We start from the raw sequence: 17212 nt of genomic DNA on the forward strand, positions 1-17212 counted from the left end.
TACATACTTATACGATCACGTGCTGTAAGTGAGTGATGCAGCACTTTCTAAATGAGTGACAACACGACTGTGGAAAAAAGTGGCATGCGGTGGCGTCATATTGCGTAGATATTTGTTGGAAACGAGACAGAATCCAGAGAGATTACCATTATTCGGTCACCACTTGAAATTTGAATGGAATAAGGAAATTTCATGAACAAAAATCGTTCGATATTGTTTTGGGAAAATTTAAATTTTTTGTTGAAAATATCAGTAAATAAAAAGAATTAAAAAACGCAAGTTGCTCATTTTATCAAGGCCTACATTCCTCGTTCCTTTATGACTTTATTTGTTAACACTTGGAATATTTAAAAACTACTAAATACGACTATAAATTAAAAACAATGAGTTCGTAGTTTATCAGTATTCGCGAACGCTATAAAAGTATTAAGTGCTAAGGCCAAAGGCGGAACAAATGCTTTTTAAATATCGGAAATGAGACTTTGAACGCCATGAATAAAAAAATTACTTATTAGGGAGTGATTAGTGTTAAAGTGACATAAATCAGGGTAATTCCGATAAAGTAGAACAGACTATTGCAAGAATGCATACAACTTGCGTTCAACCTCGATTTATTTAAATTAAATTGTCCGCACAAAAGCAAATGGAGTGGAAAATTACATTTTCTATGTAAAACTTGACCAAAAATTTTATAAAGAATAAAATAAAATAAAATAAAATAAAATAAAATAAAATAAAATAAAATAAAATAAAATAAAATAAAATAAAATAAAATAAAAATTGTAAATATACATAGGGATTTGTTTAGATTTAGATATGGATTTACTTGAGGCTTGCACTTCGACCTCAATGCGTTTTGCGCCCTCTACTCATCACAGTACCTCATCAGGACCCAGCTCCCCTATTAAACTTAAGATTGGACTGAGCATATTATGGAATTGTTAGAAACTATAGAAATTTTTTAGACGATTCTACCCATTTTTTTTTTGTTAAATTTTTTTTCTTTTTAAACTCAGTCAAAGAATTTTTATGAGTACAATTATTTTATGGAATTCCGAACCCCTTCGTAGAAGCTATTTAAAGTAAAAGGTTTTCTAATAAGAGGTGTTATTGGAGGTCTTTTGCCGTAAAAGATCAATGGTTTCGTTGCTTGAGTGGTACGTAGCTCCGTCATGTTGAAAATAAACGTTGTCCAGATCAATACCATCCAATTCCGACCACAAAAAATCGTTAATCACCTCTCGATAGTGAAATCCATTCATCGTAACTGTTGCTCCAGCTTCATTTTCGAAAAAGCAAGGTCCAATGACTTCGGCGGATCCGACAATTTTGCTTGTTGACGAAGCCACCGAGGTGGAAATGGGCCTCATCACTCAAGATGATTTATCGATGGAATTCCGGATCATTTTCATACATTTCAACTACTCAATCATCAAAGACACGACGTTGTTGATGATCGGCCGGCTTGAGCTTTGATGTTAACTGGATTTTATAAGCCTTAAGACCCAAATTTGTATGCAAACTACGGTGTAATGACATTTGTGGAATGTCTAATTCCAAAGAACAACGAGGAACGGACAAACCTGGAATTCATTCAACACTTTAGGCTCAATAGCAATATTTTCGACTGGAGCGACGTGCACGGGTTTTAATCTTCACATCACTAACTTGTCCCATCAGCTCGAATTTTTTTACCAATTGTTTTTTTTTTTAATTGTTTGGAAAAGTTTGAAGCAAAAAAAAGTTTTTTCAAAAAGTTCTTTTAAAATATGCCAAAAAACATTTTTTGTTAATTCTTTTGTAAATTTTAATTAAAATTTTTTTTTAAATATTTTAAAATTAGTAAAGTCTGAGATAAGAGTTTTTTAAATATGCCAAAAAATTTTTTTTGTTTTAAATTTTAAGTATAATAAAAAAAATTATTTTCGAAAAGTATATTTTACTAAAATTTTTTTTTTTTATTATAAAAATGTTAACCGGAAATATTTCAAAATATTTTCAGTTTGCTACATATTATAATCAAACCTACAAATAAACCCATTTTTAGAATAATTCACCCAATAGCCCAAAATAGTTGGATGCCTTGTTATGGAATCGCTCTAACTAATTATTTAAATAACATAATGTGCTGTGTTTTATTTAATGTGCCAAAGACGTTCAAAGAGCTTTATCTGGATAGGGGTCAACCGTGAGGAAATTGCAATTAGGTTACCACTTATTTTAATTTTTCTTTATTTACTGAAACATTGCAATATGAGTATCAAACTCGAGGTGCTTCTTCACTATTTTAATAAAAATAAAAAAAAACTTTAGCCATGGTTGCAACTTGTAACTATCTTGTGTATTACTTTATTTTAAAACTTAAAAACGAAGTAACAATAAGTGTTAATAAAAAAAATACTTTAGCTGAATGAGCATTGCCACAGGAATACACGTATGCCCAGGGTAACCACTGATCATAAATTATTGAACTATAGAATACATTACCTCAATGTGGTTATCAATTAAATTCAAATTTAAGTAGCTATGATTCACAAATATAAAATTTTTGGATTATATTTTTAATATAAAATTTTCGTAGGATTGCCTTTTTTGATATAACATATTTGGTGCTTTTAAAGTATTTATTTAATTAAAAAAACTATTGCCAAAAACAGATTTCGGTAAAAATTACTTCCCGTGTCACAAAAATTATCTAAAATTAATTTGCGATTATTCTTATAAATATGTTTAGCTTGCAGATAATCGAAAGCACACAAGTGCAAAAAATGTAAGTACCAATGTACCACTAGCGATGAAAACACATCTTCTGGGCATGCAGTTTCATACCTAATTCAATTTTATGTTGTTCACGTTTGAAGTGGCAGCAAATTTTTGTGGATTTTTCACATTTTTTTTTTTTTGTCCATTTTCCTCAATATAAAAATATTTGGAGCGTTGACAGGAAATACATAACACCGTCCGCAAAACAAATGATAGAAAAATCAAGGAAAAACTAACACAGTTTAGTGGAATTGAATGGGCTACCACGCGCATACCCCACATTTTTTTTTAGAAATTCTGATGAAAAGGTTTGAAATTTTCATAAATTTTGTTTGTTTTTTAATTTTGTACAAAGTTTGAAACTTTGAGCAATAAGATTTCTGTGTATTATATATTTCTTATGAAAAAAAAATTAAGAAGTAGATGAAAAAAAATCTCGAAACATTGCAAAGAGTCGCAGTGCTATTACTTTGTCCGCCTTTGTATGTATACCTGGTAAAAGCTTATAGGCTATAGCCCTTAACAAAAATATATTTGATTTAATTATTATTAATTTTGTTATATTTAATAACTTATTATTAAACATTATTTTCTTTTAACTGCTTTCTCATGGCCATTTTAGTCGCTGTAGCAACCGCTCGTATGCGCAGAGTTGCTTAATTTGTTAACAAAAATAGTGAAATCATTGAAAAGGAAAATCTATACGGAGAGGGCAATAAAAAATACACGGTTCCACTTAATCTCCAGTCACTTAAATTTATTTCCACTTATCTTTGCTTCTTCGGAATTGCCTCACTTGACTCACATCCAACGGTAGTTACGAGTATAACTTTATTGCATTGCATTGAGGGGCAGTTCCCATTGGTGCAGCGACAACTTATGTGTGGCATGTAGCGTTTTTGTTGTTATTATTTCCTTAGCATCACTGCCATAAATTTCCGTGTTGAAATTCTAGCGCTACTGCGCTTGGTTGGGAGTCAGAAAAAAGAGAAAAATAACTTCAAATATTGGATTTCGATACCCTTAGTAGCTGCCTGACTAAATATATTTTTTTTTGCCACTCTCAGCTATAGTTCTAAAATTCTTTTTATATCATTAAAATTTTAAATTCGATTTATATTATTTTCTATGATTTTTTCCTTCTTTCTCTCGTGTGACATTTCTTGATAAAATTTTCGGAAAATTCGCTGGCACTTTTGCACTGCAAGTAAAATTTTCATGTGTGTGTCATTCCTTGCGTGATAAAGTTTAAAGTCCTTTTCAAACTAAACATTTCATATTCTGCTGATTGTTAAGAGTTTTACGTTTATATAAAAAAAAATATATAGTTGAAATTGCTGATTGATTGGTCATAATACAATATTTTATTAAATTCCTTTTCATTTGTGGGTTAAGATCAGACCAAATGCTGCATATTCGAGCAGAAACACAGTTAAACACCTAATGAAGTATGCACGCTTCAATTACACTATACACAACACAATACGAAAAGAAATAACATTGTACCGAATATGGATTCTGCTGAAGAAAAAAACAAAAGAAAAAATTTTAGGAATAATATTTATGGTCCAACTGCTCACAGGATATACTTCTAGCCAAGTTAGCCTTAATATTCCAGTTTGAGTATCAAGCCAATTTAGGCCTCTTGTTTTTACATCGTGTAAAACAAATGAATTAATAAACTACCTGAATGCACCATTTCGTTCTTAATACCAAGATTTCAACTCCCATTCCCGCACTTCTTATATATCGAGCCCATTTTCATCGCTAAAAAACAATACTATCCCATTTAACCAAATGATTGATAATTTTGTATGCCCAAATTTAGAATAAACGCTCAACCAAATCCTGCCTTTCCTGAACTTACGCCAAAAATTAAAGTGATTTGTACCTCAAGCGGACCGCGCATTTTATGCCGATTGGCCGGTGGAAGTACAAAAGCTGGTTTCATTATTTTAAAAAAATTATTGCTCACGAGCAGAGTCATTACAAACCTTTTGTTCTCCAAAATTAAGTGTGCCAGCAGTTTTCAGAGAAATTCGTTATGTTCCTCTAACTTTGCATTTTAAAGATTCTTTCTTCTGCTTCCATATCTTTGCAATAAATTCCACGTGAAAAGTTCGCACATCTTTCAAATATAATTGCTTGCTAATAAATCGCTTTATTTGGTATACACGCATACATACATACGTTCATACTCGTATATACATATAAATGTCGTTAAATACCTTCTGTCAAAGAACACCAACCTCCATTCACCTTGAACTCTGTGTATTCTCTTTGTCCTTCTGCTATTCACTGTCTCACTTTTTATTGCTCCTGATAATGAGTGGCAACGTCATTTGATGCTTTGATGCCGCCATTATACGATGTGGTACATAAAAAATTTCTGCAGCAATTGATAAATGAGTTTATAGCAATTTTACGCAAACGTTGCTACAACAACATTTCATGCCACAAATAATCAAATATACGGCATGATGACGAAGACGATGATGCCGATGTCGACACAGACGACCGTTATCTCATTAATTGTTTAATTGTATTTACAATCGAAGCGAAATTACGCAGAGCTTTTGTGACACAAGCCGTGCAGATGCAATTGGCGAAGTGTAGATGGAGTGTCAATACGCGAACTGGTAAGAAATGTATGTATGTACTGTGTCCCTAAAAAAAGAAAAATTAAGAGGCTTGGGTTTCATTAAATGGGTTCGAATTTAACATAATTTGGTATTTTTGATTTAATTAAATATAACACAATTTTTCTTTAAAAATGGGGGAGTCTTATTTCAATTGAAATACGTATTTCATTACATTAAGGTTTATCAAATATTTAATAGGCAAGGCTTACGTTTTTAAATACAAATAAGAAAGCAGCTCTCCCGCCATATAAAGTTTTTAAACTGTCGTCAACAAAAAAGGTTCGGTTAGGTTAGGTCAACATGCCTGATCCACAATAATCCCACATGAATCAGAACTGATCCCCGGTGTTACCAGGAGACAAGATGCCGGATAGTAGAGCTCTCATATTACTCTTCTCATCGTTTTGAGCTCCAGATACACAGGATTCGAGCAGTATGAGTAGTTCGATACTAAAGAGTCTCACCGTTTGTTGTCTAACTGCTCAAATGTTTGTTCGAAACTTATAATTTGAGCAGCTCCAAAAATTCCCATTTTTATTTCTTAGCATTTCTTTACTTTTCCAACGATGCTGGCTCTGTTGAAATAATTTGTTAAATTAAAAAAGTGCTCAGAAAACGTCAAAATAATCAAAAGTATTGCTCGAGCCGTTCAAAAAAGTCCGATATACCCGAGCTCGCGCTCGAAAATTGTCGAGTAATGAGCAACCAGTAGGTGTGCGGCACGATGGAGAGAGATAGAGACTCGTTGCTCATCTGCCCTGGCTATTTAAAAATGTGCGAAGAAAATCGAGAGACCTATTGACTAGAGCACAGATAGTGTAAAAATGCTTTTAAAAGACAATTAAATAATATAGAACTCCATGAGTTATATTAATATAATACTATTTCGGCCATTGTCGGAAGCTCAAACTTGGTTTGCATGCCCAAGTACAGGGTGGGCCAAATAATACCTACTAATGTTAAACACAAACAACTTTTGCAATACTTATTTATTTTGGTTAATTGTTTTTATACATTGAATATATTTTATGTAAATTATGTATGAAATATTACATCAGACAAATGTCCACCATTTTTCTCGATACAAAGATTGGCTCTTTTTAACGCGTTTTCCATTACACCACATAATGTTTCTGGTTGAAGGCTCAGTATTTCGTCTCGAATATTTTGCTTCAGCTATCTAATAGTCTCAGTTTTATTAATATACAATTTGTCTTTTAAATATCCCCATAAAAAGAAGTCGGGCGCAGTCAAATCTGGCGAACGAGGTGGCCAAGGGAAATCTGATTTTTTGGAAATCAGACGTTCGCCAAAACTTTCACGCAGCAGGCCCATAGTTTGCCTAGCAGTATGCGCAGTTGCTCCATTTTGTTGAAACTACAAATTAGGATACTGCTCCGCCATTGGCCGCAAAATGTTTTCAATCAGTGTTCTGTAAGGAGCTCCTGAAATCGGTTCCGGTTCATCCTCATTTTCGAAGAAATATCGACCGATAACTCTAGTGACCATAACACCGCACCAAACAGTACATTTAGATGGGTGCAACGAATGTTCGTATGTCACCCTTGGACTTTCAGAGCCCCACAATCTACAGTTTTGTTTGTTGACATAACCATTTAAATGGAAATGCGCTTCATCCAACATCAAAAAATGTTGCCGATATTTACGCTGCGTTAAAACAATTGATCGTTGACAAGAATGGAAAAAATCGATTATTTTAACGCGTTGTGTTGTAATGTAGGATTCCATAATAAATTTCCAACAATTTAATTATAACCTACAAAAAGAGAAAAATAAATGTGTCAAAAAATAAAAAAGGTATTTGTGCTTAACATTAGTAGGTCTTATTTGGCCCACCCTCTATAATAAGAAATAAAAAAAAGTAAAACAAAATTACATAAATTTTAGAGTTATTCAGAGTTGTAAAGCTGTTGTCTGTAAAGTCGGTTTACTGACGATAGTTTAACGTGACAACGTCATAAGAAAATACTAATGGAATGGTTGCATTTTTCAAAGGAAAATTTTAATTTTATAGATATTTTCTATGGATATAGAGAAGGAGGTATGTAAATGGAATCGCAATGGAATTGATCAAGTTACATTTACAAAAACGTGAAAAATGACGAAACATTTATCAAATTCATGAAAGATATGTTCAATTTCGATTGTGCATCAGACGTTAATAAGTCAACAACACTAAGAGGCAACATCATCGATTTGCCTTTTTCACGACACATTACACTCGAAACACTCACTTTCATTTCCTACTTTCATATCATATCGTAGAGAATAGATTCGTACATTTGATATGTCCATATGATTTGTATGCATCTTTACATATAGATTTGTTCTTTTTGTTTGAAAATTGCGCGAAATTGTATATGTATATGCATGTTTATATGTGTTGGCATAGGACATATGTATATTAGACTATGAAAATTGCACCAAAGTATATGTATGTATGCATGTTTATATACATATATTAGTATACAACATATCTTATAAGGTGCGTGGTAAATATTACCATACATTTTTTCCTTCATATATAATAATAAATCAATAATAAAAACATTAAAACAACAGGTATTATTAACAACTAGTCGTCACTAATTATAAATTCGGTAAGGATGGTGATGATACATTTGGTTTTATTTTAAATTCTTCAAGTAAATCAAATTAATAATCCTCATAGAGAAATGGTTCATTACCATGCACACAAGAAGAAGGCATATGCAAATACAAGTATGTGAATTTATATACAAACGCGCATATACCTACATACATATACATACATATATATGCTCACTGAAGTAGGAGAGAGCCAGATGTCGAACGTTGCCGAACGTGGGGCCGATTGTGCCTCTTTGTCGTTCATTCTGCGCTCTCGCTTGCAGTTCAAGCATACAGTGGCTCACAGAAGTATTTTGAGAAGCATTATTGAGCACTGTCTTAGCAATTGGGCTACACATCATGCACAAAAATTGTACCGTTAGGTGCATATAACAAAAAACGTGCGTAGCAATGAAAATGTGTGCTCACAAAAGTATTTTGCTTATTGTTTATAGATACCGTTACTGGACGCAGTTCAGTTACTTTTTCTGTTTTCGCTGAAGTTGTGGCTACAAGTGCGTACTATAATCAATTTTATTTGTAATTGAGTTCATTTCGTTTGTAATTGTGGTACTGTGCATATCGGAAATGCCAAAGGGTAAAGAACTAACTACAGCTGAAAAAAAAATTTATTTACATCTCCATAATGAAGGAAAATCTACGAAATATATTTGCAATATGTTTAGTCGATGCCGCCAAACGATAGAAAATGTAATAAAACGGTGTAAAGAACGCGGTAATTTAGAAAATTTAACACGTTTTGGTCGACCAAAGTTGCTAACTGAGAGAGAAGAACGCCAAATATTGAAAGAAAATCGCAAAAACCCACATTTATCAGCCCCAAAAATCAATGACAAAATAAAAGCAACCTTTCAGATTGAAGTATCCGATGAGACAGTGCGCAGAGCCCTCAGAAGCAACAATATTCACGGTCGTGCAGCAAGGAAAAAACCACTGATTTCATAAGTCAATAAAGCAAAGCGGCTTTTATTCGCCAACACCTATAAAACCAAAAGTTTTGAGTTTTGGAAAACCGTCATATTTAGTGATGAAAGCAAATACAACATTTTTGGTCCGGACGGACGTCGTATGGTATGGCGGAAGCCAAATGAAGAGCTGCGATTAAAAAATGTTAAATCCACTGTTAAGCACGGTGGAGGTTCCGTCATGGTGTGGGGTTGTATGTCGGCCCAAGGAGTCGGAAAGCTGGTGTTTATAGATGGAACGATGGATAAACATCTTTATTTGTCTATTCTCAAAGACAACTTACATTCCAGTGCAGAAAAAATGGGAATGTCGTCTAACCACTTTTTGTTTCAACACGACAACGACCCCAAGCATACAGCTCATGATTTCAAAATGTGGATACTTTTTAATACAAAACATTTGCCAACACTTCCCCAAAGTCCCGATATCAACCCCATAGAAAATCTGTGGGCCTATCTCGAAGAAAGAGTGCGAGAACACAAAATTTCGTCAAAAAGTGACCTTAAAGATGTTTTACTCCAAGAATGGGAAAAAATACCTCTTGACTTTTGTCGCAAGTTAATAGAATCTATGCCAAGGCGCTTGGAAGCAGTTTCCAAAAATAATGGTGATCATACGAAATATTGAATTAATAGAAATTAGTATATTTGTACACCACCTAGTCAAAAGCAAAATACTTTTGTGAGCAATGAATTCTATTTTATTTTACTTTTTTTACGTTTACATTGGAACATATTTTTCTTTTAAAGTTTTAATACATTGTTTATGTAGATATAAGGTTTATGTTTAAGAATTTATGAAATAATTAACAAATGAATTTAAAAAATATACAGGAATTGAAGCGTGAACTTATTTGTCTTCTCATGCAAAATACTTTTGTGAGTCACTGTACATAGAGTCATAAGACGTTATTACGTCAAAAAAAAAATGCTTAAAAATTTGGAAAAAAAATTTTTTTTGAAAATTTTAGTAAATTTTTGAATTTTGTTTCACGTTTTTGGAAAAACAATTTTTATTTATTTATTGTACAAACAAAAGTTTTTTATTCGGAAAAGTTTTTTCTTACCATTTTTGAAAAGCATCCTTTCTAAAATATTTTTCTAATTTTTTCAGTAAGATTGAGACTATGCTCAATAATCTCTCAAGGTTTCACAATGGACTTCCATTACCTCTCTGATTTATTTTCAAATACGCACAGCGAACCAGCGAAAAATCATATAAACAAAATTTTAATCCATCTCATTGGTTTAAAAAAAAGTTCCAAAACTCATGCGAACTCCTCATATACAATTAAAATACTTCATTTTCCATTCAAATTTTGAATTTAAATTTTCTACATAATTGGTTCTACCTAGCTCTTTCATTTCACACCCACCGCCTGCTTGCTGATCGAGCATCGAGTTGCAAGTACGAAAATGTTTTACCATTATGAGGCATAATAATGGAAATAATGCAATTGCAACATGTCGAAAACTGACAAACATTAATTTATATTCCGAATTTATTCGCTTGACTTCTATTTATTTTTCGACACACTTTCTGTACATGCAGCTAGCATTTAATGGATAAATAATTTTTGAACTGTTTTCACAGATCGAATATTCGTGCGCATACATTCCTTTGTTGGCCATAGTCATATGTTTATTGTCGAAGCGTTTATTGATTTAACCATCCACAGCATTTCGATTGTGCGCTCACCATCGCTTTTTCACATGACCAACTTTTCTTTGATACTCCGAAGGGGTGTTGACAAACAAAGTAAGATAATTATGAGGCGCTGCATTGAGTCTCAAAGGTTGTATTTTAATTTACTCTCAGCTCTATGCACCACTCGGCCCTCCTTGTTGGGGGGTCTCGCCTTACTGGCGCTTTATTACGATCCGCCGCTTTTATCTCAATCCTCTTTTTATTTCGTAATTGACAACGAAAAATCAATTTACATAATTTGTGCATTAATAAAAATGATTGCATTGCTAAAAGATAATAGTGAAAGCATTACTTACAATAACAACAAAAATTGCACGTAATGCTACATAATGGTACTTTGTTGCATTTTCACGCATTGCAACTTGCAACATTTCAATTTTAATGTCATTACAAACTTTATTTCATTTGTGTACTCGTTTTTGGCGCTCTGTTGCAAATTTATGTGGACTTGCGCACAATCAACCAGAAAGTAACTGGCCCATGATCCGAATATCAGCACGTTGTTGACTTATCGCTATTCGCTTAATTGGTTTTTCTGTATGATAATTTATTTTATTGCCATAGTTTGTGTTGCTTCATTCGCACATATATGGTGTATTTATATATTTAAACAGCAAAGCCTTTTACGTATTTATTGATTATGTGAAACATGAGGGAATTTTTAATTGGATTATTTTTCCACATGCTTGAAAATACCCTGCAGGGAAGCCCGCAGATGGATTAGAGAAGATGTGATCAGATCAAATGTGAGAAGATAAAATGGAAGTAGATAAAATAAGCTAAGAACAAATAAGATAAAATGAGATGAATTAAAATAAAATATGAACGAAACAAAATAAACTAAATAAAATAAGGAAAAATAAGGTAAGATAAGATAAGACAAATTAAGATGAAATAAATTGGCATAAAATTAAATAAAATAAGCTCAGTCGAGATAAGGTAAAATAAAATAGGATACGATAAGAAAAAATAATATAAATAAGTCGAAGTTAAATAAAAAAAATAAAATAAATTTAAATAAAATTAAACTAACTAAATATAGCACAACAAAATAAATTCAGATAAGATAAGTTTAATATAAGGTAAGTTAAAATGTGATGAAATAGGATAAGAAAAATATTAAATGAAATAAAATACCATAAAATGAAATGAAATAAAACTACATAAAAAAGAAAATATCAAAATAAACTATGATAAAATAAAACAGAATAAAATAATGTAAAATTAAATAAGATAGGAAAAGAAAAAAGGAAAATATTACAAAATTAAATAATATTAAACTAAATAAAGTAAAATCAAATCAATTACAATAACAGTTAAGATAAAATAAAAAAATTAAATATATTAAAATAAGATATATGAAATAATATAATTAAAATAAGATATATAATAACTAAAATAAAATAAAATAAAAAGAAGAAAAAAATAAAATAAAGTAAGTCTGGCATCAGAATAAAAAAGAAATTTTTGGCTTTAAAATAGAATGCCGCACATACTCCACCGTTATAGAGTTATGGGCATTGTTAAAGGCTTTAGGTGTTGCTCATCAGGTACGCGTGGACAAAGTTTCTATCTTCTCGGACAGCCAAACAGCCCCAAAGCTCTTAGAAAATAATTGTTCCAACAGCCACTGTATCGCTCTGCTTCACACATTGCTTACAGAGTTTGAATTTTCAAATGTCCATGTGATGTGGTATCCGGGCCACTCCGGCCGGTTAATGAAAAGGCAGATCAAATTTCAAAACAAGCGGCAGATAGTGGCATTGTCATCGAAGTTGAATACACTATCGAAGAAGCTTTTAGAATAATGCGAAGTAAAATTTTATCTGAACGGGACGACGGATTTTTGTTATCTGCAAGTAATCGACCTAACCATTTTGCACAAACTTTTTATATTTAAAGATATAAAATCTATCAAAAGAATATTCGTTGGCCACACTTATGACGGCAGATATAGGACGGCTTGCATATGATTGCCATCAATTCAGAGCTATGTGAGTGCGGAGAGGTAAACTCCTATACACACCAAGTTTTTCATTGTGTCAGATTTAATCTTATAAGTAGTAAATATAAGCTACTCAAATGAAAAGTACGCAGTAAATTTGCTTTCCTTTATTAAATAAACTAACATTGAATTTTAGTATTCCCTTGCATTCCAGTGATTTCACAGGTGGTGGAATATCTTGGCGTTTTGTGGATTTTTATCCCGGAATTTAAATAAAAGTAAAAAAAAATAATAGATAAATTAAAAAAAAATATTTTATAAGCAGAAAGAGACGCCTTATAGCTGATATTTTGCGCGACAAAATCAATTTCCTCATTGCTATAGTTCAAAGCACCTTTAGACACTCTGAAGACGACTAAGAAGTCCTGCGTATGCTCATTCTTTTTCACTATTTACAGCTATACTTTTATTACTGAAAGATATTAATCTTAGTCCATCCAAGACCAAACATGTTGCCCTTAAATTCGAAGTAATGAGTAGCCAATCTACTTCTATGCCTTTCAAGAAAGTGTTAAATAAATATTCAGTAAAGCCAATTTTTAAAGAGCGTATAACTAATACGTGATTGGACAAACTGAACGTAGTTTCCACTGTATCCAAAAGCGATAAAAGTATAATATATCGAATATCTGGAAATGTCAGTACAAAAGAGCAGCGGCACACTTCGAAACAAAAAAAAAAAAACAAAAAAAAATTTAAACGCATTCTCTCCATCTCTTGAACCATCTACCAATGAATTTCTTCATGTAATTTAAATCAATGCTACTCAGAATTATGCTTATAGATACTGAAGCTAGTTCTTGCATAGTCAGAGAAAGTGAGAAATCAATCCTTCCATTTCACCGTTTTTGCAGCATTTGCAGGCCCTTTGAGAATCCACGCTAATCTTTTACGCAAGTCATTCTATCAGTATAATAAATATTTGTGTTGAAAACGTGCTGGATATTTTATTTAATGGCCAAAGAAATCCGAATCGAGAGGAAGTTCCTAGTCAAATCCGCAGATCGAGAAAGTTGGTTAGATGTGCTTACCATCAACAATCTTGACCTTAGATATTAACATTGGTGTTGGGATAGGAAATGGAGCAAAAAGAAGTATACTTATATGTCGCGAACTAAACTAATTACGATGTTGGGTACTACCAACCTACACCAACACACCTTTTTTTTCATTTCAAGGACCTATTGAATGGCATCTTTTGATATAACCAAGTTGTTATTAAGGCCTCATTTAATAAAATATTTACATCTTTCCAAAAATGTGATCTGACTTCGTCCTTGCTCCTTGCTTCGAAATTCTAGTAACAAAGTGTTGAGACCTGCCTGGAGGTTCATTCACTATTCTCATGGCACTCAAAGCATTTTGTGGCCTTCGCCGACATGCAAATGTTCTCGGAAAGTTCTTCAATAATAAATACGTATTCACTATGGCCCTTCCGGCCACAATCGAATGCCTTCGTAAATAATGTATACTTTGACAGAATACCGATTATTTATAGGGAGAGCACTTAAGAGTCTGGTTGAATCTAGGAGAATTTAGAAGTAAGCAAAATTAGAATTGGGATTGGGTTTGTAAGCAAGTTATGACTGAGATTGTGTTGATGATATAAGAAAACATCAAAATCTGAAAAGCGACTGAGGAGAAAAGAATCCAATGATGAGTGCATTGCTCATACGAGTAAGCTTTTCTGACGTCTGATTTAATGATATTGTCCTAAAATTTGAGTGTTGATCCTTCATTAATTAGGAATACATCTATCAAAGGCCTTTTAGTAGGTAGTCTGAAGGTATATTTGTTTTTGTTGCCTTGGAAGAGGATACTTATTTATGTGTAAAACAGATCTTTGTGATAATGTTCCTACTAATCTAGTCAATGCTTTCCCCGAGCATTGTCCAAGAAGTACACCAATCGCTTCCGAATTTATTTGTCTTGGATACTCAAACAGCCTTCTTTCATCACTTTCACTTTAATCCTTTTCATTTACAAATTTTAAGTCTAGTAAATAAAACAGATTGGAAGGAGTTCCTTTTCAGCAAAAATGTACTCAGTTGTACTCCTAATTGAGTGTCCTAAGAGGGTGTCCTATTTAACCATTTCTAACAGAAATCGATGATATTTTCGTGGAAGACGCGTATGATTCCAAAGCTCTAATTGTCTTTTCCTAGATAATTTCATGGAAGTTGCTTTGCAACTTTGACGATTTTGATGATTAATAAGCTACCAGGCAGGTTTGCATACCGATACCCAACGCCAATTATGAATTTTCTATTTTTTTTTTGTTGGCGCGTACACCCTTCTTTTGGGCGTTTGGCCGGGCTCCTCCTCCTATTTGTGGTGTGCGTCTTGATGTTGTTCCACAAATGGAGGGACCTACAGTTTCAAGCCGACTCCAAACGGCAGATATTTTTTTATGAGGAGCTTTTCCATGGCAGAAATACACACATGAATCCTCTATTAGTTTCCTTTATTTAGTTTTTCCTGCAGAGTACTCATATACTCACAAATATTTTGAAATTAATTATTGTGTACAAAAAAATATACATGAATGTAAGTATGCGGATGAAAGTTAGTATTTGTGCACACATTCATTGGCTCTTTAATATTTGAATCACTCGCTTGTGAACATTTACCTCATTAGCCTTAATGAGTTTAAATTTCGCATCGTTTTGCTAAAAGCGCCCGCTCTATTGGCATAACTTTTTGCAAGGAATAAACACAAAAATAATGATTTCAGTGAGGAATAAATTATTTATGATAGTATTCGTAAGTATATATAAGTAGTTCCATATGATCATAAGACCGAATCGTAAAAAAGTCAGCCTTACACTCCTGAGTCTACATAAAATATTTTTGCAAGGATATTTTAAAAAAACTATATTTTTTATTTGGCCGAACGTAGCGGTCTCCATTTATAATTTTCATCGTGTCGTCGGTAGTTTTAGTCAGTTTTTAAATTATGATACATCGGTGTTCTGATTAATTCCGGGTAAATTGCATTTTTTTTTTTGTTTCGTGGAACATGGGCCACAAGTATTAGAGCAGGATACTTACTCACCAGAGCGGAGCTTCTACCACCCTAATAAAAATAAATAAAAATAAAATAAATAATTGGCGCGTACACTTCTGTTAGGTGTTTGGCCGAGCTCCTCCTCCTATTTGTGGTGTTCGTCTTGATGTTGTTCCACAAATGGAGGGACCTACAGTTTCAAGCCGACTCCGAACGGAAGATATTTTTATGAGCAGCTTTTTCATGGCAGAAATACACTCGGAGGTTTGCCATTGCCTGCCGAGGGGCGACCGCTATTAGAAAAATGTTTTTATTAATATAATTTTGCTTTCACCGAGATTCGAACTAACGACCTCTCTGTGAATTCCGAATGGTAATCACGCACCAACCCATTCGGCTACGGCGGTCTACCACCCTAATACACCGCCCAAATGTCGGTTAATTAAAGCTCGCTTAAGAGTATTCAACTTTTTCGAAGGAAGTATTTCGATTCGAGTCCAGTTTCGACTAGTATCCGGCTGCAAATGCCAAGGTAGGTAGGTAGGTAAGATGGCAAGAGTACCCCAGGTACGCTACAAGTAGCACTTACGTGCCGTTTTGATACCATAGAGTGGACCACTACCTGTGAAAGGATTAAGGGAGGAGATAAGATCGTCTACAGCCATCCAGTACTGTTGATGTAGCGGAGGAGAGAAAAGGGATCTAGGCTGGAGAATTTCATCAAGTCATCCCCAAAGGGGACGCTGAGGAATCTCAAGCGCCTAGCCGCCAAAGCCGGACATCTGCAGAGAAAGTGTTCCACAGTCTCTTTCTCTGCAGGATCCCCACAGCTTCTGCAATGGGGGTTGTACGGAATTCCAAGCTTCTCCGCGTGAGTGCCGATCACCCAGTGGCCAGTGATCACCGCGATGAGTTTGGAAATTGAATGGCGGGGGGTTCCCATCACCTTAAGCGTTCTGTTTCTATCGTATTGAGGCCATAGTGCTTTTGAAATGGCACACGATGAGACAGACCTCCATCTGTCTTGCGCTTTACTTAGAAAGAAGTTGTGTAGTTTCCCTTTAACGACGGCCAAGGGGATACCGATGTCTGAGAAGAGGGCAGCTGGACTCGGTTCTGCCGCCCCCTTCCTGGCAAGCTCATCGGCAATTTCATTTCCCTCTATATTCCTGTGCCCAGGAACCCAGATGAGGGAGATGTTTCCTGCCCGTTCAAGGCGTTTAAGTTCCTCCTTACAGGAGTTCACGAGAAGAGAGCTGCAATGCGGCGACGACAGTGCCTTGATTGCAGCTTGGCTATCGGAGAAAATATTTATGTCTCCCTCCCAACTGCGATCCCGAAGCATTTTGCATGCCTGCAGGATCGCGAAGACCTCTGCTTGAAAGACGCTGCTTGTCTCCGGCAGTTTATAGGAGACCGAGATGTTGGCTGATTTGGAGTAGACCCCCGCTCCCACTCCACACTCCATTTTGGATCCGTCAGTGAAAACAG

The sequence above is a fragment of the Anastrepha obliqua genome, chromosome 1 (genome assembly GCF_027943255.1).
Source record: "Anastrepha obliqua isolate idAnaObli1 chromosome 1, idAnaObli1_1.0, whole genome shotgun sequence".
In the NCBI taxonomy this organism is placed as follows: Eukaryota; Metazoa; Arthropoda; class Insecta; order Diptera; family Tephritidae; genus Anastrepha; species Anastrepha obliqua.